A 9,891-nucleotide genomic window follows, 5' to 3' on the forward strand; every position below is an offset into this window, starting at 1 on the left:
TGGCCCGCATTTTCTGATCAACTATATCACTTCTTTACACACGGAAGACCAAATTGGTAATTATTAACAGAATACAAATGCTGCTCACACCATCAACTTTACACTTTCTATCAACGTGTACCACCCACAAACAACAGCTGATTTTCATTGAGCCGACATGTCAACGAGTGTCCGTGCATAATGTTTACGCAAAATATTATTAAACTAAGTGATGGAAGCCCGAGATATGAGATATTTTGACCAGTTATTATAAACTTTTAGCATAGTTTGTGTCCTTACTTTCTTACTTTACACGCGCATAATCGTTCAGTGAATTGAGGAAGTTGTTGACCGGCAATCGCCGTTCTTTAAGTGTACATTTTTCGTTTCAACGTCTTGCTACAATCAGTTTACTTTATTTTGCAATCCCAAAACAATATTGGCCATTTCTTTGTAAAGTCAATGTTAAAGGGAGGGTATACCTTTGGTAATTACTCCCAATTTAATTACCACAGTAAAAACGTACTTGGAAAGAAGAACTGCTGCTGTTCACTTTTAAACAATGTGGCTTTAACTTAGAGAGAGGGATTTGAAAAATATTTTCAGTTTGAGGAACGTTTCTGCCTGAATTTATTTGAAGATTCTGCATTCCAAATACGAATTGTTCTTCCTGAGCAGACCTCCGGTTCAGGACACCAAATTCAAACTCTGATGTTTCTGTTCAGCAGAGTGTGGTTTCGAGTCCCAGTCGTAACCATTGCTTCGTCCTTTGAATGAGACGTAAAACAGTTGGTCCCGTGTGTTGTGTAACGCGCGCAAAAACAACCCAACGCACTTATGGGAAAAAGGGGTTTACCCTGGTGTTCCTGCTTTAAAGGAATAGGTATCATACTTCAAAACGTAGCTCCACATACCTCGCAGGACAAAATACTGAGCGCTTTGATACACCCAGGGATGTGATAAAGCGCTTTATAAGAACCATGTATTTATTTATTTCTACCTTTATATACTATAGGATTAAAACAATCGATGCATAACAAATCAACACGTACATCGTAGTCGAAAGCATATAAATGAATCAATAATCCCGAAAGTTTCAGCACACACGTAATCAACATAGAAGTGAAATAACCAAACATGGGATATGAGAAAGTAAAATGGTCCTCATTGGGCTTTGAACCCGAAACGTCTGACACTCGATGTAGATCTACCAGCTGAGCTACGAGGCACAGCAGTATACTCCCGAAGGTTTTCCCCCTAAGAAAATAATTTGTGTTTTGTTCAAAACCCAAAGTAATTTTTGGTATACAACAAAATTAACGGGATTAACGGCAGAATGATCACTCGCGTACAATAAATGGAGTTGGAACTTTTAACTGAGATTGTTTCTGAGTTGTAACTCCTTACTCTGATACCCTCACTTCAAATTCAAATCTCAGAATCCGTATCGATTACCAAAACGGAGTTCAACGTTTCTGAAGTCAAAATCCTAAAATCTGGAATACATTTCAAAACCTTTTATAAATAATATTTTTGTCGCCAACGTGAGTCGTTCACGCATTCATGGCAATGTCAATACACCAATAGGTTATCGGCGGTTCTTCAAAACACATCCTTTTGTGTTTGAACCATTTTATGAAGGTCGGTCGCATAATACGAATCTGACGCATGATATCATAAACTGCAGTATAGCTCAACTATAATAACAAAACATTACCAGGGACACAAACTTATCTAAGTTCACTGAACGACCGCTGCGTACCTTCTTTTTTTAAACAAGCATGCTCCTTTTAAACCATCTTGTGTATCAATAAAGTTTTTGATTTGTTCCCGTCACTGCTCAGCGGGATATTTTTTTCTTTTTCTCTCGAACTTTAACGAACCTTGACATAGAAACTAAGCTCTGAAATTATAAGGGCCTCCTGCTGCTGGGTAGTTTTGTCTGCTTTACTTCTTTAGTACGATTCAAAGGCATCAACCTGGGAATAATGAGATCACACCTAAGACATTAAAAGTATGGGATGGGGTAAGTAACCGTTAGGGTATCAAGCTCAGTAACATCTGAGACCAGGATTGGGGTAAGTAACCGTTAGGGTATCAAGCTTAGTACTATCTGAGACCAGGATTGGGGTAAGTAACCGTTAGGGTATCAAGCTCAGTAACATCTGAGACCAGGATTGGGGTAAGTAACCGTTAGGGCTATCAAGCTTAGTAACATCTGAGACCAGGATTGGGGTAAGTAACCGTTAGGGCATCAAGCTCAGTAACATCTGAGACCAGGATTAGGGTAAGTAACCGTTAGGGCATCAAGCTCAGTAACATCTGATACCAGGATTGGGGTAAGTAACCGTTGGGGCATCAAGCTCAGTAACATCTGATACCAGGATTGGGGTAAGTAACCGTTGGGGCATCAAGCTCAGTAACATCTGATACCAGGATTGGGGTAAGTAACCGTTAGGGTATCAAGCTCAGTAACATCTGAGACCAGGATTGGGGTAAGTAACCGTTAGGGTATCAAGCTTAGTACTATCTGAGACCAGGATTGGGGTAAGTAACCGTTAGGGTATCAAGCTTAGTAACATCTGAGACCAGGATTGGGGTAAGTAACCGTTAGGGTATCAAGCTTAGTACTATCTGAGACCAGGATTGGGGTAAGTAACCGTTAGGGCATCAAGCTCAGTAACATCTGAGACCAGGATTGGGGTAAGTAACCGTTAGGGTATCAAGCTTAGTAACATCTGAGACCAGGATTGGGGTAAGTAACCGTTAGGGCATCAAGCTCAGTAACATCTGAGACCAGGATTGGGGTTAGTAACCGTTAGGGTATCAAGCTTAGTACTATCTGAGACCAGGATTGGGGTAAGTAACCGTTAGGGTATCAAGCTTAGTAACATCTGAGACCAGGATTGGGGTAAGTAACCGTTAGGGCATCAAGCTCAGTAACATCTGAGACCAGGATTGGGGTAAGTAACCGTTAGGGCATCAAGCTCAGTAACATCTGAGACCAGGGTTGGGGTAAGTAACCGTTAGGGTATCAAGCTCAGTAACATCTGATACCAGGATTGGGGTAAGTAACCGTTAGGGCTATCAAGCCCAGTAACATTTGACACCAGGATTGGGGTAAGTAACCGTTAGGGCATCAAGCTCATTAACATCTGAGACCAGGATTGGGGTAAGTAACCGTTGGGGCATCAAGCTCAGTAACATCTGAGACCAGGATTGGGGTAAGTAACCTATAGGGTATCAAGCTTAGTAACATCTGAGACCAGGATTGGGGTAAGTAACCGTTAGGGCTATCAAGCCCAGTAACATTTGACACCAGGATTAGGGTAAGTAACCGTTAGGGCATCAAGCTCATTAACATCTGAGACCAGGATGGGGGTAAGTAACCGTTAGGGCATCAAGCTCAGTAACATCTGATACCAGGATTGGGGTAAGTAACCGTTAGGGTATCAAGCTTAGTACTATCTGAGACCAGGATGGGGGTAAGTAACCGTTAGGGCATCAAGCTCAGTAACATCCGAGACCAGATGATAGAATTTGCACTTTCTTCGCGTTGCAAATTTTCACATTTGCACACATGATGATAATACAGAAATTCAGCCCAAATAACACTATTATACAATACACAGAATGGAAAGTTAAATAAATTAAAGAAATACAAAATAACTTTATTCGTTCAGTTGCGCAAAACTATACTGATACACAATGCAGGATCTATGTGAGGTCGTTGTTTCCCCTCAAATATTGGGAAAATTGTAACCTAATGTTTGTTTTCATTATTTTTTAAATATTTGTAGCGAAACCCCAATAGTAGTCCCTGCAACGTTTTGGGGAAACAGTTGACATGGATTTTCCGGATCCCTCCATCGTGTCAGTTTGCCCCCACAACTCGCCTCACACAAATCTCCCAAATCCGCAATCTGGAATTAGATAATCATTGTTAAAGGGACACACCGGCTCACCGTTTACGCAATTTAGGGGTGTAGAATCATAAATAATGTTTTTATAGATGGTTGCTGTAAAAAAAATCATCAAAATGTCACGTATTTAGCGAAAAATGATTTTCAAAAACCAAAGCGGCCATGTAACAAGCTTCCGTTACACGGACTCTTTGAATGTGAATCTTACGTTAGATTTTTCACCATTATTTACATTTTGTAGCGATAATTTGAATACATAATCTTTTTCGTCAATTGATCGTAAATAATTTTGTAAAAAAAAGATTTAAATTTGGTTAAGTAAGTTACTTTTAGACGGCTGAAAGTAAAACTAGCCCGGAAGGTCACGTGATTGTTTGTACCACTTTTTGGTTAGAGCAATCACGCGACCTGCGTTTTTGTCTTAAAATGCTCAAAAACGGCTAAATTTGATGATTTTTGTTAAGGACTGTTCTTCTTCATTCCTGGAAGACCGTTGAAGTCTTTTTTTAGTCTATTTTGTAGCCCAAATAGCCCAATTCGGCCGGTGTGTCCCTTTAAACTTAGATTCTTATGGGACAGACTCTAGTCCGAGTCACGAACAAACTCTGATATAAACACTCCGTGCACAGGAACCGATTCCGGTATAAGTTAGGCCTCAGTAGTTAGTTAACCAATACGATCCACAGTCCGGGTTGAACATTGACATCAGGAAGGGGGGGGGGAGTTCCGCCGGAGCAGTATCAATCTATGTTGCTTATATTGCTATTAAAGATCCTGGACACTATTGGTAAATTATTATCAAAGACTAGTCTTCTCACTTGGTGTATTTCAACATATGCAGAAAATAAAAAACCTGTGAAAATTTGAGGTAAATCGGTCGTCAAAGATGCGAGATAACAATAAGAAAAAACACCCTTGTCATACGAAGTTGTGTGCTTTGAGATGCTTGATTTCGAGACCTCAAATTCTAAATCTGAGGTCACGAAATAAAATTCGTGGAAAATTACTTCTTTCTCGAAAATTGCGTAACTTCAGAGGGAGCCATTTCTCACAAAGTATTATACTATCAACCTCTCTCCATTACTCATTACCATGCAGGTTTTATGCTAATAACTATTGTTAGTAACTACCAACTTTGTCCACTGCCTTTAAGATCCGAGTTCCTTGTCAAATTGACCCAGATGTTACCCCAACCCGATGGAGTGTGTACACAAATGATTCTGTCACGTAATTCCTCGCGTTTAGTCGATCTTCACGAGAGGGTAGGCTATACTATTTTTGGGCTCCGTCAGGACTTTGCCCCGCACTGAAGTATTTCGGGGCCAATAACCGATACCCCTCAGTCCAGGGGACCAGTGATATTCCACTTGAGCCCCTCTTGTCTCATAAAATCAGACCTTTATGTAACCATGAAATCACTTGTGCTTTTGATTCATTGACGTCCAACACAAATAAACAGTGTGGGGGCTCTTGAAAACTTCCATACAGTCAAAAAAAAAGAAGTTCGCCATAACATCCGTAAATGGAATCGGGTTGGGATCAGGATGGGGGCATTGGGGGCCATTCACGCTGTCATGTTATGACAGCCCACTCTGCACATCATAGCTCTTTGATGGAGGGGATTGTGCCGTTTAAGGGGTGGCCCCATTTCACAGTGTCAGCGAGCAGACAATAAATGATTTACTAAACACGACTCATGGTAACAAAAGAGCAGGCAACATTGGAACATGTCATTCTTGTTTGATTATAGCAAAAGTCGCAGTGTGTGTTCAGAGGCCTAATGCTCAGCGGAACTATATATTGCTCTGTAGCTGTATATAGTTTTCCTCGGTTACTTGTTAAACAGAACAGAAAGTAAGAATCTCACTCAAAAACATAGAAATGGCACAGAAATGAATAAAACCCGACCGCATCACAATATTGTTCAACAAGCAGACTAGCAACACCTGTTGTACCTCGGCACCAGTCTAAATAATGCTGCACTGTAAAATACCACACTTCACAGACACTTTGCAGAAGCACCGCTTAAAGCACTGTTAATAAGCACCGAATTGCCTTCTACCTTTGTCAAAAACAGGTGACCAACTAAAATACTATGTGATGTATAATGTTTATGACTGGTTCCCTTCTCATGAAACTGGGCCCAGATCTGTAAATCTATATTATACTACGATCATATAATGTCTAAAAGTTTGTTCACCCGGATTGCTTTCTCTCTAACAAACCTCCAATACACCAGAATGTCTTATGAATGATTTTTTGTGTGGATTCAGATCAGTGATGCGAAGCGAAATCTATCATTTTTTGTCAGATATGACCATCCAATTTATCTGAGTCTATTAACACAGAAGGCATTCTGATGGATTTAGAACGATATCTGTATCACAGATTCAAACAACATCTGACATAAAATTTATGAAGCCATATACTGGTAAAAACTCCTCGGGTCAGAGTTGACCCAGTTCAGCGTCCCATTGTGACGTCAATCATTTCCGTGCAGTATGACCCTGGATAGGTAACAACTTTACCTGGAAATGGATCAAACTGACGCAAAATCCTAATTAAAACCCATTTTTGCACAGTTCCAGATCAACCTGACCCAAACATGATTTCTTAACTTGGATTCTGGGTAAGTTCTCGGTAATTTTATTAACGATTCCGGGTTATACTGACCCAGAAACTAAAGGTATCACGGAACTCGGATCCGGGTCAATTGTATGACTCTAATTATGACAAGGGAGTTTTTTAGAGTGTTCATTTATTGGTTTGGGAATGTTCATACATTTTTATTGCAGTGTCATCTTTAAACTGACCTATTTCTGCAACGTTATACATTATAACTGAAAAGAACTATAGCAAGTTTCACTCAAAACGTACAAGAATGGACAATAATGTTTGAGAAAACACTGGGAAACTCCTGTCAAAGATCGCGGGATTTTTGTGGACCCGCCGTAACCCCATCTCTAGCCCAGATAACGAGACAGTCCTCCCATTAATCCATGGCCTTTGTCCTGACTGATTCTTATCTTTCATTCGATTGAAACTCAGACTATATGGAAGAAGTTGCTTGTCATGAAGCATCCAGTGGGATTGTTATAAGTGCAAATTGTCAACCGAATACGTTTAGAGTAATATCGAAGTAGTCCTAATTGGATGAATGAGTAAAATATTGTTCAGGTTAAGTTTTTTTTTTTTTTTTGGGGGGGGGGTGAGCACCTTCACACAAACTACATAATACAAAAGTTCAAACAAGATAACAAATTATAAAATGAATGAAAATGGGGCATAACGTTTGTTTTTGTGTTGACCTTTTAAGTTGTAATTTTTCCATTTAGTTCGATGGAGATAATGAACAGGAAGCTATTATGGCTACGACCACCAAGGCCATGATTTCAACCCTTGTATTGGCTTGGAATGGAAACTATATAGTTTGAAACTCTATACAACTCTACCCATGGGACTAGGCTACTGAAGACGAATTACCCACATCAAGTGCTGGTGGCCCGTGACCAAAATTTATTGACAAACAAATGACTTGTTTATCACTAGTGGGAAAGTGCTGTTGTATACGGCACGTTCTGTTTGCAGTACAGTACAAACAACATGCCACGTTATACCGTGGGACGGCAGTTGAACGATCCCTTCAAGAGACTCAGTAGTAACATTACTGCGTTTTTGATTGATCAAGGCTGGCGCCGTGCAGTTTGAGAATTAATTGATACTCAAACTTTTACTTCAGCGATGGAAGGCCCCCCTCAAAAGTTCAGCAACCACCCCCTGGGTATCAGTCCTCTATGGGACATTCATTATTTACAATGGCACTGCACCGGTTTCTGACAAGAAAATAATATGCCGTTGCATGCGACGAGTATTCTCTTTTGAACAAAAAGTTAACCCAGATGATATTGAAAGGAAGATAAATATGTTTTGCATCTAGTTCACGTTTTGTCATATTCTGCGGTGGTCAAGTTACAAGCAAGCTGGAAACAAGACTGAGGGTTTGGATTCACTCCCCACACTTCTGTCCAAAACAAAACAAAACAACAACAACACTAATGTCAAAACCTTTTAACCATCAATATTGTTTTAAATGATCACACTGTTTCCGTATCCGAATTGGCAACCACAGCTACGGCAACGACTAATGTTAAAAGGTTTAGCCAATGATGACGCAGGATGAGGCGGAAACGCAGCATTGCGCGGAAATGTAAAGCAGTAGCTTCGAAAAGACTTTCGACTTCACAAAACCACAGAGCAAGGAAAACAACATCTGTCATTTTCCTCATTTCTGTAGACATAGTTTTGTGTATGTGTTACAGACCAGCTTGTTTTGGACTATGTAGGGTTAGATTCTTCATGAGTTAGATTTTGGTAATTCTTTGGCCGAAATCCCAAACAGAAAAATCTTGATAACCTGTTGTTGAGCGCATCATGTGGTTGGCCGTTGGCATAATATGGCTGACCCGTGAATTGCACGCGATGACTGCAATGGTATTCTTTAAAGTCACCTGGAAGTGGTATTTTTTTCAAAATAAAGCTTTTGTCACTAATATATGTGTTTTGATGAGTGGAATGTAATTAAACAGTTAGCTAAGGTTTTAAAAAATCAGTTCTTATGTTATTTACAAAATTAAGAGTAGACCCCGACCCGAGAGGGCGCTGTTCGTGACGTCAATCGAGGCAGACTTTGCCTGTAATGTGTAGAGTAAACACAATTGCAAAGCACATGTACGGACCAAATCGTGAGTTTGTACGTTTCAAAAAAAAAATTGTTTTTTCCGGCAATGCCGACCAGGTGTATTGCTGCTGAACGCAGAAAAACACTTTTGAAATGTACCAACTCACGACTTGGACGTACATGTACTTTGCACGTGTGTTTACTATACGCATTGCAGGCAAGTCACTGCCTTGTGACGTCACAAAAGGGGTAGGCGGATTCAGCCCCCCAAACAACTTTATATATTATTTTTTAAACATATAAATCGTGACAAACAATTACTAAAAAAAATTGTTTTATTGTTCGTAAGCATATACTCTTATGTTTGAAAGAAAAACAAAAATTATTTCCAGGTGACTTTAAATACCGTTCATCGGTTTTGCTGTGTACCTGTTATTTCTGCAGCTTCTAACTTTACGATTATGCTTCGCTGTTTTGTTTGGCATTGTGCGATCGTTTGTAGCCTTTACAAAGTCGTCATCACAACCAGACCGCCTCATCTTCTTCCATCTAGTTGGTCAAGGTCAGCAACCATAGGTTGTCACCTCTAGTTCCAAAATCAGAACTGTAGAATACAGACCTACCAACAGAGTTTCTTCCAACGTGGAACCAGTATCTGCCTGTGAAACTCTCCTGCTTCAGTCGTATCGACGCATACTGGCAATCTTCAGGTGCCAGCTGAAGTAATTTTTACCGCAATTTTTTTTGTTGCGGTCATTTTGTATTTCAAAATGAAGTCAAACTCCGCCTCACTAGTTTTATTCTGATTACGTATGCCAGCAACTTTTGCATCACAGTACGACAATCCTCGGGAAGATCCAGCTTCTAAGAGGTCTAAGATCACCTGGTGACGAAGAAATTTATTGACTTTCTCCGTGAATTGCAGCGTGGCCGGCTAGGTTCTCACCAGGCTGAACCCCCGTTGCTTTCCTCATCTGCTCAGTGCTTTTCAGCTGGACTGGAGATACGAAAGTGTGGGGGACAACTCAGACAGCTTCTTTGATCTGAAATCATATCATCATCTTCTTGGGTTATTGTTTGGAGTCTCACACTGAAGCGTTGTCATTATTCATCATGAGATCAAAGTAAGGGTATCAGAAGCGTCCCGTCAGCAGCGTTGCGTCAGAAACGTCGTCACGACGCGTCAGAAACGTCGCTTGGGGAATTATTGAAAGTGGTCAGGGTGGTCAGGTTGTCTCACTATAAAAAGGAAGAGTCGTCAAATCAAAGCCCGGGGGTCAATTTCATAGAGCTGCTTAAGCAGAGCTAAAA

The sequence above is a fragment of the Asterias amurensis genome, chromosome 1, assembly GCF_032118995.1.
Source record: "Asterias amurensis chromosome 1, ASM3211899v1".
In the NCBI taxonomy this organism is placed as follows: Eukaryota; Metazoa; Echinodermata; class Asteroidea; order Forcipulatida; family Asteriidae; genus Asterias; species Asterias amurensis.